We start from the raw sequence: 9,455 nt of genomic DNA, 5'->3' as shown, positions 1-9,455 counted from the left end.
CTGAGGTCCAAGTTGGCAAAGACCCAACTCTCCTTGGGAGCAGGCCAGCCAAGGAGACCTTGACTTTTTGACAGGGTCATTCTTTGGATGTGGTGATTGACAGTGTTAGACTCACACCAAGCCATGCTTCCCCACGCACACCAACACGCGTAGTCACGCTCACTCTCACAGAAGCATCTACCTGTGCTGGTTCCTAACATTTCCTTTGCCTAATTTTTCGATGGGCACTTTTACACTTGGTCAATATAAATTCTGATATTCATAACCAGGACTCTGATTAGTGCAAGACTTCAAAGTGCCTTTTGACTCATTAAAGAAAGATTAAATTATGTTCAGGATAGTTGCAGTATTAAGTGGGGCTGAGCTCATTTGGATTCTCAGGAAATTGGCGAGATGATAAATTTCTACTTTAGACAATCAGCGCATTCAGATTAAACCCACGTAAAGCCCAGGCCAGCTAGCCTGCTCCAAATAGGATGTGAGTCCATGGGAGACCACAGACACACAGGCCCATCTGGGAGCAGAGAGCCAGAGTCCCATCCAGCCAAACGCTGTCACTACCCCGTATATCTTCTGCAAACCTAAATAGCCCTTAACATTCGCCAGTGTTGTAAGTCATGGTTTTACACTCACTATGATCTCTATGGGCTGGGCTAGGGAAGGGGTCATTTGGTTAATGCAGGACTCCATCTTCATGGCTTCATAACTAGTTTATAATCACCAATGATTGCTGAACTGGGATGCCGAGGGCCAGCTTGCCCGCTCTTTCCTCGGAGAGTGCCCATTGATATGTCATAGCAATTAACCAGAGACCTGTGGGAAGGGGGCGGTGGCAGCAGGAGAGCTGGGCTGGCTGGTGCAGACACATGTCCCATCCTGTCTCCCAGAGGCCTTCCAGGACCTCACTCGGCTTTAGAGGGTTGATGAAGGACATCTGTTGGCCAAGAGATGCACTCAAAGAGGCGACCGTTCCAATGATTTCTTTCCACTTGCCCAACAATTTCTTATCCCAAGGTGATAGAAGATGACCAGCGGGTCAGCCACTCTGAAATCATAGCAGAGTCGATGGGGCAACAAGTGATGGGAATCTTGGGGGAAAGGGTACAACGTTACAACCTTCGTAATCTCGTAGGTCATGGTCACTGAGGTGGGGAAGGCTTAGTACGTGGCAGTATCACTAGACTTGAGGAGACAGAATACGAGATGTTCAAAAAATGATATATATTTATTCCTTCATATTACAAGACTCTGAAAGGGAGAATGATGTGAGAAGGTTAGAAATTTTACAAATGTATTTCTGATTGGGCAGTCTCAAATGACCCCCATGAGGAGATGGGAAATGTCGTGGGGATGCCTTTGATAGCTGAACAAGCTTACCCATGTAAAACACGCATGTGTGCACACCCATGTGAGCGCACACATGCACATTCACATGTGCATGTGCACACACACACACACACACACACACACACACACAGAGCCTTGTATATAGTTCCATAGCCTTTTGCAAGAAATTAAAAGGAGTTTTAAGGAGAGCAACGGGGTCACAGGGTTGAATGGAGAGGGAGACTTTTTCCCCCAGTATTTGTTGAATTTTGAAACATATTGTTGTATTACCAATTTAAATAAATACATCAAGATAAAATGGAATAAGGAACACTTGTAAAAGATGGAAATCTAAGGGAGAATGAAGGAGGGCAGCCCAAATCCACACAACTAGACCCCAAATGGCTGGAGCCCTGGTGAGTGGTCATACAAAACACACTCAGAACTTACAAGAAAAAAGGCTTTAATAGGAATTCAGAGGAAGATACAGATCAGAAAAAAGACAGGCCTGCTGCTGGGGTAACGCGATCCTAGGACACGGAGGTGCCTTCAGAATCCGGGAAAGACCCGAGTAGAGAAAGGAGGGGTAGACGGGAGTCTCAGGAAGAGGGACCTGGAGTGTCTGCAGGCGGACCAGGGAGCCCCCGGGGTGGGCAGGGTTCCCTGGGCGGTGTGCGGGTGCCCCACCCCTGCTGGGTAGGGGGAACCGGCAGCAGAGGGAGGAGGGTCCTCCGTAGTGGAGTTTGCATCAGCTCTACGTTGTCCTGTTTTCAGATCCTTACCCACGAGCAGGAGCAGGGACTGTGGCTCCTTTCAGAAAGGGAGCAGAAAGCAGACGCCCTGCACGTTCGACCTCAGCTCAGAGACCGCTCCAGTTTGTACCCATTTGCTGAGTGACGGCAGAATTCTGCTGAGAGGCGTCTGTCGCAGAGCTTGGGGAAGAGTGATTAGACTGGGCGAGCCAGAGAGAGGACGGAAGTGATGAGCGAGCATGACAGCGACTGTGAGAGCAAGGATTGTGTGAGCCGCGTGTGAGTGAGTGTGAGTGTGTGGGTGAGTGGGTGTGCATGGGCGTACATGGGAGTGAGTGGGTGTGAGCATGAGTATGAGCATGTGAGTGGGTGTGTGAGTGGGTATGCATGAGTGTGAGTTTTTCTGAGTGTGTAAGTATGTGTGTGGGTGTGCATGGGTGTGAGTGTGTGAGCATGTGAGTGGGTGTGATTCAGTGGGTGAGAGTAAGTGTGAACACATGAGCAGGTGTGAGTGTTAGTGTGTGAGTGGGTGTGTCTGAAAGGGTGAATGTGAGGCTGAAAGCAGGAGTGAGTGTGGGTGAATGAGAGTGTGAGTCTGTGACGTGAGTGATGTGGAATTAAGAGGAGATTGGCCTGCACACGTGTGTGTTAGAGAGGCTGTGAGTGAGGGACTGTGTGTAGTGTGTTGGGGATGGAGAATGTGTGGGTGTGTGTGTAGAAGTGACGGTGTCTGGTGACTCGCCACATCCCTGAGGACCTGGTAAGATCTAAGCCTGTCCCTCACGCCTGTCCTCCCATGGAAGCCGCAGAGGCAGCTCTGATTCCGTGGAGCCTTCTCCTAAGCACCTACAGCTGCATTTTAAATGGCTCATGCATATCAGATGAGCAGAGAAGATGTAAATTCAAAAGAGCAGAGAGTGTAGGGTGAATCAAAAGTGTGGGGAACAAGGATGGGTGGGACCAAGTGAAGACAGAGGTCATACCACCCCTTTGCTCAAATCCACCAGGCCATTGTCCACTCACCAAATTCTTCAATATGACATTCAAGATTTTGTAATCTTGCTGGGTGTGGTGGTGCATGTTGTAATCCCAGTGACTCAGGATGCTAAGGTAGGAGAATTGCAAGTTCAAAGCCAGCCTCAGCAACTTAGCAAAGCTCTAAGCAACTTAGCAGGACTCTGTCTCAAAATAAAAAATAAAAAGGGCTGGGGATATGGCTCAGTGGTTAAGCACCCCTGGGTCCAATCCTTGGTACAAAAAAAAAAAAAAAGATTTTGTAATCTTGAGGAGTGAACATGACTTTTGGCACATAATAGGTGCCCAATACATGTTGGATTGTTCTAATTCCACAATCTCTCTTGGATGCAGAGGCAGTTCCTACTGAGAAACAATGCCAGTTGTTGGCTTCACACTCAGCCTCCCACACTCTGCTGTGACATTGCCGACTTTGCCAGGCCCTGTCTATGGGAGGTGTTGAAGGACACCACAGGGCAAGAGATCATACTACTCTTCTTCCTATCTGCTTCCTGTTCCAGCCAGCTGTTAGCAGCAATGGGTTCCAGTCTCTGGGCCTTTTTATTTGGGATGAAGCAGTATTTGGATTGAAGTTTTATGTCTCCCCTCATTCAAAGGCTAAAGCCTTAATCTCTAGTGTAGCTAGAGATGGATCCTCTAAAAGAATAATTAAGGTTAAATGAGATCCTAAGAGTGGGACACTGATCAGATAAGATTATTATTATTATTTTTTGTACCAGGGATTGAACCCAGGGATGTTTAACCACTGAGTCACATTTGCAGTCCTTATCATTTTTTAAATTTTGAGGCAGGGTCTTGCTGAATTGCTGAGGCTGGCTTTGAACTCCTGCCTCAGCCTCCTGAGCCACTGGGATTACAGGTGTGCACCACTGCACATGGTAGGATTAATCAGGATTAATGTCTTTCTCAGAAGAGATGCTAGAGAACTCACCTTTCTCTCTATGCATGCACAGTGAGAAGAGGCCCCAAGATGATCCAGGAGGTGACCATCTATCAGCCAAGAAACGACCTGTTACCTATACCCAGTGAGCCAGCACCTTGATCTTGAACTTCCAATATCCGGAACTATGGAAAAGTAAATGTCTGATGTTTAATTCCCCCAGGCTGTGCTATTTTGTCATAACAATCCAAGAAGACTTCATGCAGGGAGTATCCCCCAAATCATTCTCATGAGGCCCCTCCGAAGTTCTCAACCAATTTCTCAAGCGTGTGTGTGTGTGTGTGTGTGTGTGTGTGTGTGTGTGTGCACGTGCGCACGTGCGCACGCGCTGGGAATCCAAGGGCGCTTAACCACAAAGCCAACTCCAGTTTCTCATAGTAACTTCTCTTTGTTCACATGAGTCTGCTTCTGAATTCCTGATTAGATCCTGATCACTCCAGAAGCTGTTGGGAGAGACAGGAAGGGACATACCCACCGGTCAAGGTGGCCTCATCTTCAGAAAATGGAGGGAAGCGAGCCCCAGGTGACAGCAGGATCTCAGCGTCACAGTTCCACCAAGATGCCCCCGTCCTCATGGGTAACAAGAGCACGCAGCAAAGGTGGCATTGGAGATAGACGCCACACTCCAATGGCCCCAGCTGGGGGCCAGAGACAAGAACTTTGAAGCATTTTTCTTACTGGGTCAACGACACTCACGGCTTTCCTGCTGCTTCCTTCAAATGAACCAGTCAGGCAAATGCCCGTGAACTTAAAGCGACTTACACCCTATTCCTCCAAACATACTCTACCTCTAGTTGTCATGCTCAGTCTCTCCCCTGGCTTGACTCTTTATTCCTGCCTCGTGTGATCCGGTAACAGGGGACGGTCCTCCTGACTCATTTCACCCTCCCTGCCCAAAATCTATAAGTCATCAATCTTTGGACTTATTTCCTATTGCAGTGATGCTTTGAATTTGAGCCAAGGCAGGGAAATACAAGGCAGGGTTTTTCCCTAGGATGAGGAGGTTGGAGGGGGACACAAGGGACAGACAGTTGCAGAGCAGTGGGTCAGACTGGCATAAACTGGGTCTGGGTCAGAGGAAAGCCACAAGGGCTCTGGAAGCATAAGCAAGTGGCCTGTGTGAGGGACCCCACTGGTCACAAGTTGGAAAAGTAGGTATCAAGCCACCCTCCAGGTAAAAGAAGTATCCCGTGAAAGATGCACCCATAGGCAGCTCCCTTTATTTGCTGTTAGTCAGAGTGACTAACTGCTCTGGTATTGGAACCCCAGTTTAGATGGGGGCTCCTCAAAACATCACCTCATATGGTCCACAGGTCTCCATAATTCCTGGCCTCAAATTGTGAGCAAAACTGTACCCAACAAAAAGGCTTAATGTTGCTAAAGAGCCATCACACCCTTCAGCTGAGTTAGTCCTGGGAAAGAGGCAGGACACTGAGTCACACTCACTGGCTCAACCATGCAGCTACTTCGCACAGAAACAGGCCTGGTGCTCTTCTCTCCAATAGGCCTCTCCCCTCCCACAAAGACTGGGGGGGGGGGTTCCCTGCCTTCTCCCTGCTTTTAATTCAGAAAGTGCTCACTATTAGCTTGCTGTGTGACCTTTTGCATGTTAACTTCCCTCTGAGCCTGGATTATCTCCTTTGTTAAGTGAAGGACATGGACCAAATATTCTCAAAGTTTCCTTTCAGCTATGACCTTACTGTGATTTGATAACTTTTCCTCCATAAAAACCAAAGGGTTCAGTTTATCTCCCCAAATATTTTTCATGTTCTCTGCTTGCCTTTGATTGGTGTAATTATAGCACTTGTATTTAGTGCAAATTCACTGCATGAGTTATTAATTATTCTTGAGCCTTGACATAGTACTCACGGAAGCTTAGGGTGTGCATGTTGATTAAGACCAGGGATAAGTCAAGCATTCAGATGTGTCTGGGACTGGAATTAGTGAAGTCAGGGAGTTCATGGAACTTAACATTCTGGATAAACCAAAAAAGGGGCTGGGATTCCAAGGCAGTGTTGGAAGCTGATGAAAGACCCTGATCTGCTTACCCCTCCCAGGGTTGAAAGAATCAGTGATCATTGGGCTGGGGATGTGGCTCAAGCGGTAACACGCTTGCCTGGCATGCTCGGGGTGCTGGGTTCGATCCTCAACACCACAAAGAAATAAAATAAAGATGTTAAGTCCACCGAAAACTAAAAAATAAATATTAAAAAAAAAAGAATCAGTGATCATCTTAGCATGAATGTACTTTAATATATATCTTAATATTATTTACACTTATCCTTCTTCCAGAGGTGTTTAGTCAAAAGTGAAAAAACTGCTAAACTTCCTGCAGCCTGTGAAAACATGAAGCCCAGACTAGATTTTATCACCCGTAGAACAAAAGTCTTAACTTTCTGGAGGAAGGAAGATCAACTGGACCATGAGGAATTCCTACTACTAGGGAAAGGTGGATCACGGATGCCCAGAGACACAGGGCCTAAAGTTAAGATTGAAACAGAAACACCGGGCTGGGGATGTGGCTCAAGCGGTAGCGCGCTCACCTGGCATGCGTGCGGCCCAGGTTCGATCCTCAGCATCACATACAAACAAAGATGTTGTGTCCACCGAAAACTGAAAAATAAGTATTAAAAAATTCTTTCTCTCTCTCCTCTCTCTCTCTGTTAAAAAAAAATCATTACTTAAAAAAAAAAAAAAGAAACAGAAACACCAAGAAAAATCCTTTGGCAATTTTTCTTCCACCCTAAGAATGAGAGAGAGAGAGAGGAACTTGAAGCTGGTGGCACACTGAAGGTGACATCCAAACCCAAGCAGCAAAACCCAAAGCCAGGCAAATTCTGATTAGATTGACTCAGCTACCTCCATCAGTGGTAGGCAAATTGTGTCTTTCAAAGGCCTGATAGTAAATATTTTAGGCTTTGTGATCTCTGCTGCAACTACTAAACTTTGTTGTTAAAGCATGAAGCATGCATAGTCAATATGCAAACAGCAGGCATTGTTTGCTCCAATAAAACTTCCTTTGGAGACATTGAAATTTGAGTTTCATGTAATTTGCTTGTGTCTCAAAATGACATTCTTCTTTTTATTTCCATTCAACCTTAAAAAAAAAAAAACGTAAAGACCATTTTTAATATTTTAAACGTAAAGGCCATACCCCCCCTAAAAAAAAAAAAAAGGCAGTACACCTGATTTGTCCCATTGGCCATAGTTTGCAGACTCCTGGCCTAGCAGAAGAAAATGTGTACTTATTTACTTTATTCTACTGTTCAAAATGATGTTAAGTTTTCAATTGAAACTCATGAGACAGAATAACAAGGCAACACAGCCCACTGTCAAGAAACAAAGCAATCAATAGCACCAGATTCAGGTATGTCCCAGGGAAGCTATCAGACAGGAACTTAATATATTAAAGGTTGTGGTGGAAAAAATGAACAACATACATAATAGATGGAAAAATTTTCAGCAGAGGAAGGAAAACTACAAGGAAGAGTAGCTATGGGGAAAAACAGGGACAAAGATGATGAACTCATCTCTGAATTTGTGGCTGATCAGTAGACTTGATACAATTGAAGAAAGAATCAGTGAACTTGAAAATGGGCTGGTAGAAATTACATAAACACAAGGAGATAAAAAGGGTGGGAAAAAAAGAGGAAGTGTTGTAGGACAAAATCAAATGGTTTGGGGCTGGGGATGTGGCTCAGGTGGTGGCGTGCTTGCCTGGCATGCGTGCGGCCCGGGTTCGATCCTCAGCACCACATACTAACAAGGATGTTGTGTCCGCTGAAAAAGTAAAAAATAAATAAGATTCTCTCTCTCTCTCTCTCTCTCTTAAAAAAATCAAATGGTTAAAATCTCTCTTAAAAAAATAAAATGGTTAAAGATCACCTAGTACATATCGAAGCCCTGGGTTCAATCCTCAGCACCACATAAAAACAAATAAACAAAATAAAAGTATTGTGTACAACTAAAAAATAAATTTAAAAAATTCCAAAAGATGAGACAGAGAATGGGGCAAAATAAATATTTGAAAAAAAAATAGTAAACGAGAATGACTCCAAAATAATAAAAGACATAAAACTACAGATGGAATGCCAAAGAACCTCAAGTAAACAAAGAGGAAAAAGCTCATGCACGGATCTAGATAAATTATACTCAAACTGCTGAAAATCAAATCTAGAATAAAGAGAAATAGAAGTACATTTTTAAAAAGAGTAGGTAGATTTATCTTCCATGCAAGCTGGAAGACCATGAAGGTACTTCAAAGTGCTAAAAGGAGATAAAACCTATCGACACAGAACATCCCCAGAAAAATTCTTTAACAAATGAAGGAGAGACAAGTAGTTTTCCAGACAAACAAAACCTTTATTACTAGTATATTTGCACTACAAGAAATATTAAAAGAAATTCTTAGGTGGAAAGAATGTAGCAATTCTTTTTTCTTTTTCTTTTCTTTCTTTCTTCTTTTTTTTTTTTTTTTTTGCAGAGTGGAGGTACTGGGGATTGAACTCAGGGGCACTCAACCACTGAGTCACTCCTCAGCCCTATTTTGTACTTTGTTTAGAGACAGGGTCTCACTGAGTCACTTAGCAAGCCTCACTTTTTGCTGAGATTGGCTTTGAACTCTCAATCCTCCTGTCTCAGCCTCCTAAATGGCTGGGATTACAGGTGTGCCTCACGGTGCCCAGCTAGAATATGGAAGTTCTCCAGGTGGGAAAAACATTCCACATGAACTTGGATTTACACAAAGAAATTAAGGTCTTTTGAAATGTTTAAAATAAGAGATATATGAAAAATGTGTTGAATCTACAAAGATTTGTGGATTCAACACAATCACAACCAAAACTCTAGCCAGATTTTCTTGTAAAAATCAACAAGTTCAGTTGGGTGCAGTGGGGCATGCCTGTATTCTCAGGATTACTAGGGAAGCTGAGGCAGGAGGATGGCGAATATGAGGTGATCCTCAGCAACTCAGCAATACCCTGTCTCAAAATAGAAAATAAAAAGGGCTGGGGATGTAGCTCAGTGGTAAAGTACTCCTGGGTTCAATACCAGTAATATTTGTATCCCTAAATCAACTAGTTTATTCTAAAATTTAGCAAATGAACTAGAGTAGCCAAAACAATACTGTGAAAGAAGACCAAAGTTGATGGAGTGACTCTACCTGATCTCAATGCTTACTTTTAAAGCACAACCAAGGCTGTGTGGTGTAGAAGAGAGAACAAGAGAGAGTAACCAGAAAGACCCATACAAATACGTTCAATTTGAACCCAGGGGAGCCCTACCACTGAGCTTCATCCCTCATCCTCACCCAGCCTTTTTGTTGTTGTTGTTGTACTGGGCATTGAAACCAATCCCCACATTCCCAGCCCTTTTAATTTTGAGACAGGGTCTTATTAAGTTGT

This window comes from Ictidomys tridecemlineatus, chromosome 3 (genome assembly GCF_052094955.1).
Source record: "Ictidomys tridecemlineatus isolate mIctTri1 chromosome 3, mIctTri1.hap1, whole genome shotgun sequence".
NCBI lineage: Eukaryota > Metazoa > Chordata > Mammalia > Rodentia > Sciuridae > Ictidomys > Ictidomys tridecemlineatus.
This window is presented reverse-complemented; position numbering follows the sequence as displayed.